Source organism: Salvelinus fontinalis, chromosome 2 (genome assembly GCF_029448725.1).
Source record: "Salvelinus fontinalis isolate EN_2023a chromosome 2, ASM2944872v1, whole genome shotgun sequence".
NCBI classification, from domain to species: Eukaryota; Metazoa; Chordata; class Actinopteri; order Salmoniformes; family Salmonidae; genus Salvelinus; species Salvelinus fontinalis.
In genome coordinates, this window is record NC_074666.1 from 21,319,134 (window position 1) to 21,329,241 (window position 10,108).

Below are 10,108 nucleotides of genomic sequence, written 5' to 3' on the forward strand. Positions count from 1 at the left end.
GTTTTTAATGGAATATCTACACAGGCGTACCGAGGCCCATTATCAGCAACCATCACTCCTGTGTTCCAATGGCACGTTGTGTTAACTAATCCAAGCATATCATTTTAAAAGGGTAATTGATCGTTTGAAAACCCTTTTCCATTTATGTTAGCACAGCTGAAAACTGTCGTTCTGATTAAAGAAGCAATAAAACTGGCCTTCTTTAGACAAGTTGAGTATGTGGAGCGTCAGCATTTGTGGGTTCGATTACAGGCTCAAAATGGCCAGAGACAAAGAACTATCTTCTGAAACACGTCAGTCTATTCTTGTTCTGAGAAATGTAGACTATACCATGCGAGAAATTGTCAAGAAACTGGAGATCTCGTACAACGCTGTGTACTACTCCCTTCACAGGACAGCGCAAACTGGCTCTAACCAGAATAGAAAGAGGAGTGGGAGGCCCCGGTGCACAAATGAGCAAAAGGACAAATACATTAGAGTGTCTAGTTTGAGAAGCAGACCCCTCACAAGTCCTCAACTGGCAGCTTCATTAAATAGTACCCGCAAAACACCAGTCTCAACGTCAACAGTGAAGAGGCGACTCCGGGATGCTGGTCTTCTAGGCAGAGTTCCTCTGTCTAGTGTCTGTGTTCTTTTTGCCCATCTTAATCTTTTCTTTTTATTGGCCAGTCTGAGATTGGCTTTTTCTTGGCAACTCTGCCTAGAAGGCCAGCATCCCGGAGTCGCCTCTTCACTGTTGACGTTGAGACTGGTGTTTTGGGGTTACTAAGTCCCTCTTTGTGGCACCTGACCACACAACTGAACAGTAGTCCAGGTGTGACAAGGCAGGGCCTGTAGGACCTGCCTTGTTGATGGTGCTGTTAAGAAGGCAGAGCAGCACTTTATTATAGACATATTTCTCCCCATCTTAGCTACTGTTGTGTTAATATGTTTTGACCATGACTGTTTACAATCCAGGGTTACTCCAAGCAGTTTAGTCACCTCAACTTCATCAATTTCCACATTATTCATTACAATATTTGGTTGAGATTTAGGGTTTAGTGAATAATTTGTCCCAAATACAATGCTTTTAGTTTTTGAAATATTTAGGACTAACTTAACCTTTGCCACCCATTCTGTAACTAACTGTAGCTCTTTGTTAAGTGTTGCAGTAATTTCAGTCGCTGTAGTAGCTGACGTGTATAGTGTTGAGTCATCTGCATACATAGACACACTGGCTTTACTCAAAGCCAGTGGCATGTCGTTTGTAGGATTGGAAAAAGTAAGGGGCCTAGACAGCTGCCCTAGGGAATTCCTGATTCCACCTGGATTATGACAGACAGCTCTCTTTTGACAGGTCAACAACAGGACATGTTGTTGATAACTTCACTTCTCCGGAAGGGCCTGTACAGGCGAGCTCTGTACATGAGAGAGTGAAATACAGTAAAGCACTTTCTCAGCTCCGGACCATGGGGTGTGGGAGTAATTGTATTGAAAACTTTCTTCCCACCCCATGGATTAGCTCTGTGTGAGTAATTTCTGATGTCATTAGCCAATGCCATTTTATAACTCCTTTAGCAGTGGATGGGGAGATGGATGGAGCATGGTGGAGTGGAGTCCCCCACTTTTTGGAAACAGAGAACACAACTTCAAGACATGACAAAATGGCTTTTTAATTTTTTTACCTTTATTTAACTAGGCAAGTCAGTTAAGAACAAATTCTTATTTTCAATGATGGCCTAGGAACAGTGGGTTAACTGCCTTGTTCAGGGGCAGAACAATAGATTTTACCTTGTCGGCTCGGGGATTCGATCTTGCAAACTCTCGGTTACTAGTCCAACGCGCTACCTACCGCCAGGCCAGGGTTGGGGTCAATTCCAATTTAATTAGAAATTCTGATAAAATTCTTGAATTCTCTCAGTGGATAATTTACATTGTTGAAATTTGAATTGAATTGAATTTTCAAGTTATGGAATTAAAATTAGACTGTTTTGGCTGAACGAATTGTAATTTCATTGTAATTGTAAAAAAATATATATTTGGAATTGAGTTGGAATTCAGTATTTGTACATTTCCCAATTCATGGAATGAATGGCCTTATCAAAAAATGGATTGCAGGATTTGTTTGAAAACATTTCTACTTGTATTTCTATATTTCTATATAGCGCTGACATAATCAGCATGAAAGTTTGAGGGAATAGAATTTGAATTTGTGGAATTGTTGGGGATAATATTAAATTGGGAATTGAATCATTGGAATTTACCTAACGTGGGAATTGAGAGGAATTGAAATATCTCAGAATTCAAAGACTGACCTGGAATTTGAATTGAATTATAGGGAATTTACCGGGAGAGAGAATAGAATTTATGGAATTAACCTCATCCCTGCTTGAGGCCACTAGGGATCATAGATAATAACCCTTTTCTCAAAACAAAGAAAATTGGTCAGCTGTGTGGTGCGCATGGCCTTGCAGTCAAACTGTGGGCCCATGACACAGACTAACACAAATACCTTATTCTCACTATGAGATATGAAGCAATCTGAGGAGCGGGGTGGCGAAAGAGAATTCTACCTTTCAATTCACATTACATCCTTACCTTATCTTTTATTGTGGCTGGCAACGCAACATTCTTGGTCCGCAGCTCAAATTGACCGTAAATATCACAGTAGCCACTAACCAGTAAGCACAACCTACTTAACAATGACAGAGACTTTCTTCTAAAACATATTACAATATTGAATAATGTAACCAAAACATATTACACTGTTGAATAATGCAACAATTCACAAGCATGTATGTGCAGACAATTAAAGTGTTTATTTTCCTGTCTGTAGGCTACACTCATTACATTTTAGCTTCAAGACAAAAGCACAGTTGTTATAACAGCATGTTGCTTCATCAAGTAACGTCACCCTATAAAAATGAACAATTAACTCTCTCACACGAATATACAGTGCATTTGGAAAAGTTTTCAGATCCCTTCACTTTTTCCATATTTTGATATGTTACAGCCTTATTCCAAAATTGATTAAATTGTTTATTTTCCTCATCAATCTAAACACAATATCCCATGATGACAAATCAAAAACAGGTTTTTAGACATTTTAGACAAAACTGAAATATCAGACCCTTTACTCAGTACTTTGTTGAAACACCTTTGACAACGATTACAGTCTCAAGTCTTCTTGGATATGACACTACAAGCTTTTCACACCTGTATTTGGAGAATTTCTCCCATTCTTCTCTGCAGAACTTCTCAAGCTCTGTCAGGTTGGATGGGGAGCGTCACTGCACAGCTATTTTCAGATATCTCCAGAGATGTTCGTTTAGGTTGAAGTCTGAGCTCTGTCTGGGCCACTCAAGGACATTCAGAGACTTGTCCTGAAGCCACTACTGAGCTGTCTTGGCTGTGTGCTTAGGGTCGTTGTCCTTCGCCCCAGTCTGAGAGCCTGAGCGCCCTGGAGTAGGTTTTCATCAAGAATCTCTGTACTTTGCTCCGTTCATCTTTCCCTCGATCCTGACTAGTCTCCCTGTCCCTGCCGCTGAAAAACATCCCCACAGCATGATGCAACCACCACCATGCTTCACCGTAGGGATGGTGCTAGGTTTCCTCCAAACGTGACACTTGGCATTCAGGCCAAATAGTTCAATCTTGGTTTCATCAGACCAGAGAATCTTGTTTCTCATGGTCTGAGAGTCCTTGAGGTGCCTTTTGGCAAACTCCAAGTAGGCAGTCATGTGCCTTTTACTGAGGAGTGGCCACTCTATCATAAAGGCCTGATTGGTGAGTTTTTTAAATTACCTAAAACATTTTTTTATTACTATGTCATACGCTACAACTAGGGTCCGGAGTTGGTTAGGTTAGCCTACTACCAGATTAGGAAAAACTCTGGGCCCAAAGAAAACAATTCCCCCCCCCACCACTCTAGGACATATCCTATTTGTATGATCTACATTTGACATGTTTTGGTGGTGGGGATTGCCTCCATAGTTTTACGTGGCTCAGTGCAGCCAACAGCTACTGCGAAAATTTCAGAAAGTAACAAGTAAAAACTCAATAAAACAAGTCTCAAACATACATTTCAGCTGTTTCAAAAACATTGTTCTGCTATTACCATTTATACTGTAAGAGTGTTGCCTCAACGAGACAATTCTGTTTACACTGCCGTGCTTCAAGGGGGGCAACAGTCCGCCGCAAGTCGTGCGAGACGTAGCAAGTACGCAAGTTTGCATTTTGAGTAATATGTTTAGGCAATGGTATTTTTTAGGAAAAGTCTAATAAGCGTGAAGAGTCTCAAAATCACCTAAGATACCAGCATGAGTTGGCTTTGTTTGCTTTTATTATGTCTGTTAGACCTTCTAACGTGGACATTGAGCATCACAAAGAGGATAAGCCTTAGTGACTGTCTTGCTCTCCTAGACAGTGCTGGTCTGCCCAGCCTGGATTCTCCTGCCAAGGCATTGTGTGTGACTGGTAAATTAATGACACTCTTCAGCTATTGGCAGCCCCACTTTTCATTTTAACAGTGCAAAGGTATTTAGGCCTGGACTTGATTTTGTCTGGACTGGAACTTTGAAGAATGAACAATGAACGCAAGGCTCCCTTGCAGATTCAATAGTAATTGGTGATGGTGGTGATGGGGGGCAGGGCACCCTGAAATGTGCCACTCATTAAATTTGCTAGTTTGGCCAAATCTACAGGACTGGCTACAGGCATTTTACCTCTACTGTTATCGTGCAGGTCATGAAACGTCAATTAACACTTGAATTCGATACATGAAAGATATGTGTCAGCATTGTGCAGATTTTGACATCCCACAGAATGATTTGTGCATTTTGGATCTCTAAAAAACATATTCTCCATTGGAGTAAATTTCCATTCATTCATTTATCTGCCAGTTTGCTGCCAGTTTTATTTGTAAGTGGATACGTGGCCTGATTTCAGGGGTATTATTCACTAATTATACTCTACTTCACAGGGGAATACATTATCCTTGCAGTGAGGTCACCCACTACTGCACAAGTTACACTTTTTCAACTAACTATAATTGACTTTCTTGTGTCAGTTACTCTGTGGATTTACTTTGAACTATAATAATAGTTCTCAATGAGCTGTTTTGCATCATATTAATTACTTTGAACTATAATAATAGTTCTCAATGAGCTGTTTTGCATCATATTAAAGCAGGGATTTTCAACATAGGGGGGGTCACAGAGGTAATGCAGGGGTTCTGCAAAAATGTATTTTGAAAATCGCTAGCAACAACATAATACACACATTTTGAACTACATACCTACAGTAGAAAATAGGATAATATCTTCATTCATAATATCAACTCCTAATATTGAGCAAATTACACTCACTGGAGTATCTGACATAGACCCTGACCCTGACCCCACTGTCTGAGGGTGTCTCGGGGAGAGTTGGGATATGCAAAAAAACATTCCAATTCACACATGCGTATTAATACATACGTTTCATGGGCTACCCAAAACGCTGCATGCATAGACGCGGTAGATGAGCTGGAATCCTGGTGAGACTGAGACGAAGACAAAAGCAACCGGCACTCCTCTCCATTCCATTGGCAAATGTCCAGTCATTGAGAATCAGATGGATGAGCTTCGTTCGAGAGTCTCCTACATGAGAGACGTGAAAAGCTGCAATATTGTATGCCTTCCAGAGACGTGGCTGGATGACTCTCTGGGCTCAATTTTCGGCTGGCGTTAAGGCGGCGCTAGTATCAAATGCACGTTAATTTGCAATTTCGTCATCTAAAAACTGGCGCAGTGGCATTTTCCAGCCGTAACGCAAGGTTCGGCAATTTACCTGTCTATATCTGCTCGCTTGCGCTCAGATGCGAGGGGTGGAAATATTTTAGGCGTGTCCTTAAAAATATGATCCAAAGTGCTAATTTCAGGCAGAGCTGATAGGGTTAAGACCAATCAAAAGCAGGTTTTAGCGGTAATGCAGTTGGTTATGGCATTAATTTTCACAGCGTAAAAGCAGCCTATCCAGCAGTGATGCACACTGCCCATATGCCCATGGAATAAGAGTAGCCAAATGTGCTTTTGGTGCCTGTATACTTAGTATTTAGAAGCATAAAAAACTAACAGGTCTTTTCACATTTCATTTTATTTGATTAAAAACTAAGCATAGCCTCCCTTCCTCTCAATTAAGGCTTATTTTGTATGCCCAATGCAATGGCGAGGTAGTCAAAAAAATCTTAATCACCAAAGCTTTATTACAATATCAAGTTTGAGAGGAGTGAAACAGAGCTGACATTACCTTTTTATCTATGCATTGTAGGCTGGCCCATATGATTTTGGCCGTGCAGATCCCGTTTTGGGCGTGCGTAAACCCCCCTCCATAATGTAGGCTAAGTGTCCATGCCCATCATGAAACGAGAGATGAGAACCTCTGTGACCATCATGAAACGAGAGATGAGAACCTCTGTGAATAAGGTGAACCTCATATTTAGAAGTTATCTGTAACCTGTAAAAAGGGCTTGTTTTCCGTTTCATATGTTTAAAACCCAAGCCCTCCCAGGCCTAATATAGCGAAGGCTGGTTCAACAGCAATGCGTGTCTTTTTTATCGTGGTGTTTTTATGATATCATTTCATTTTACATGTATTTATTGTTGTTGTTTTTATAAACTGATAGATTTTTTTCGTAAAATGTTATTACACGTTCCTGGTATTATGGTGACAAAGTCCGTAGCAGCTTGCAATGCAATTTCAGGCGATGCGATCAGATTTTAATGGATCTGATCTATACAGTGGTTCCGATTATGTTCATAAAACATAGGCCTATTTGGGAGCTGTATAAAGGTGAGTTGGCATTCTCCCTTTCTATTTAATCTTTGTCCAGCTACTGTGAAAAGTTTGGATGTGGTAAAAACCTCCATAGTCTGCATTGTTTTAATATTATATGCCCATGGGGAGAAATGATGGTGCCTGTAAGTGTGACATAGCCTATTTAAAAAAAGTTGTTGTTTTGTTTTGTTTAGAATTTTATTAGAACTATTCATTCTCTTTTTAGGCCTTATCAATAATGAATTTAATCTTGCTTATTGACAATTTTTGTGTGAGGATCGACGCTGGAGACGAGAAGCAGGTACAGGGAGAACATTTAATAAACAACGGACATGAAACAGAACAGGAACAGCATCTGGACAGGGGGAAAATAACAACATCAATGCTGACACGGGGAACAAACTGAGGAGCAGACAGATATAGAGGGGGTAATCAACAAGGTAATGGAGTTCAGGTGAGTCCAATATTACGCAGCTGCATGTAATGATGGTGACAGGTGTGCGTAATGAAAGGCAGCCAGGGGGAGAGGAGCAAGTGTGACAGTTTGTCATGTCCATGCTCAGTCATAACTCAATTTACAGTAGGCCTAGCCCCTATATCAGTGTGAATGCTATTGAAGCCATGCAATTACTTAGAACAATGTGGACTGCAAATGGGTTGAAGTTAACGTATTTAGCAAAAATAGGTCTACATTTTGTTATTTCATTTCTGTAAGTCATTAAACAAACTATAGTAGACTAATATTGGAATTGGAGTTGATTCCAAAGTAATACATAAAAGACAGCAAGTACACAACTTGAAGCAGCAACCACTTATTTCGCCATTGAACACGTTCTGATTGGCCAGTGAGGGGCCAAGCCTCGTCACCCACAACTTGTTTATTCATCAAAATCCAGCCCTTTCACGGCAACGCCAGCAAGTGCGCCGATAATTGTGATCGTGAAAATGGCCAAAATATTTCTGACACACCCCTGAACCTATGCGCCTCCTGGGTTAGATTTACCATTGCATTAAGTTTGTTCAAATAGAGCCCTATGTACATAGAACTCAGTGGTTTCTCCATGCAGCGGCACAATCGGACCAAGGCGGCCTCAGGCAAGTTCAAAGGGAGAGGGGTGTGCCTCTTCATAAACAACTAGTGTGCTGCTTCTAGTGAAGGAAATCTTGAGCTTTTGCTCACCTAAAGTATAAACCTCATGGTGAGCTGCAGACCCTTTTATCTGCCAAGGGAGTTCTCATCTGTAATTATCACGGCTGTCTACATCCCTCCACAAGCCAACACCACTTTGGCACTCAACAAACTGTATAGGGCCATCAACAAACAATAAACCACTCACCAAGAAGAAGCGTTTCTGGTGGGCGGAGATTTTAACATGGGGAGACTTAAAACCATTCTACCTCACTTTTACCAACACGTCTCTAGCACCACTAGGGGCGCTAAAACTCTAGACCACTTTTTTTCTAACCACAGAAACGCATACATGGCCCTCCCTTGTCCTCCCTTCGGCAAATCTGATCACAAGTCTATTCTCCTGCTTCCTGTTGAAAAACAAAAGCTCAAACAGGAAGTACCAGTGACATGCTCAATATGGAAATGGTCCGATGAAGCATACGTGAGGCTACAAGACGGTTTTGTAGTACATACTGGGATATGTTCCAGGATTCATCTGACAGCTTTTAGAAGTTTACCACATCAGTCACAGGCTTCATCAATAAGTGCATAGATGACATCCCCCCACAGTGACTATACGAACGTATGCAAATCAAAAACCATGGATTACAGGCAATATCCTCACTGGGCTAAAGGCTAGCGCTACCGCTTACAAGAAACAGGACACGGACGCATACAAGAAAGCCCGCTACGACCTCGAATGAGACATCAAACATGCAAAAGGACAATATAGCAGGAAAGTGGAATCCTATTACACTGGCTTCAAGGCTCGTCCTATGTGGCAAGGCTTGCAAATGATAACGGATTACAAAGGAAAACCCAGCTGTGAAATGCACAGTGATGCAGAACTCCCAAATGAGCTAAATACCTTTTATGCTTGCTTCGAGGAAAACAACACTTGCATGAAAGCCCCTGTTGTTCCGGATGACTGTGTGACCTTGCTCTCAATGGCCGATGTGAGTAAAACTTTTAAACAAGCAGCATACCACCCTGCATCCCACTGCTGGCTTGCTTCTGAAGCTAAGCAGGGTTGGTCCCTGGATGGGAGAACAGATGCTGCTGGAAGTGGTGTTCGAGGGCCAGTAGGAGGCATCCTTTCCTCTGGTCTAAATACCCCAGGGCAATGATTGGGGATGTTGCCCTGTGTAGGGTGCCATCTTTTGGATGGGACGTTAAACGGGTGTCCTGACTCTCTGTGGTCACTAAAGATCTCATGGCACTTATCGTAAGAGTAGGGATGTTAACCCCAGTGTCCTGGCTAAATTCCCTATCTGTCCCTCATACCATCACGGTCACCTAATCATCCCCAGCTTACAATTGGCTCATTCATCCCGTCCTCTCCCCTGCAACTATTCCCAAGGTCGTTGCTGTAAATGAGAATGTGTTCTCAGTCAACTAACCTGGTTAAATAATCTATATATTTTTTTAAACACTCGCTGGGCCAGATGGAATACCAGGGCGCGTTCTCAAATAATGCGCAGACCAGCTGGAAAGTGTCTTCACTGACATTTTTAATCTCTACTTCCCAGTCCCAGTCTGTAATCCCAATATGTTTCAAGATGACCCCCATTGTCCCTGTTCTCCAAAGTAACCTGCCTAAAGGACTATGGGCGTGTAGCACTCACATCTGTAATTATGAAGTGCTTTGATAGGCTGGGCTCTCACACACACTACACTGACACTCTCACACAAAACCCACACACATTCACATACACTACACACACACACACACTAATGATTTGCTGCTGCTACTCTGTTCTTTATTTTATTCTTATATTATTATCTATCCTGATGCCTAGTCACTTTACCCTGCCTTCATGTACATACAGTTGAAGTCGGAAGTTTACATACACTTAGGTTGGAGTCATTAAAACTCGTTCTCCAACCACTCCACAAATTTCTTGTTAACAAACTATAGTTTTGTCAAGTCAGTTAGGACATCTACTGTGTGCATGACACAAGTAATTTTTCCAACAGTTATTTACAGACAGATTAGTTCACTTATAATTCACTGTATTACAATTCCAGTGGGTCAGAAGTTTACATACACTAAGTTGACTGTGCCTTTAAACAGCTTGGAAAATTCCAGAAAATGATGTCATTGATTTAGAAGCTTCTGATAGGCTAATTGACATAATTTGA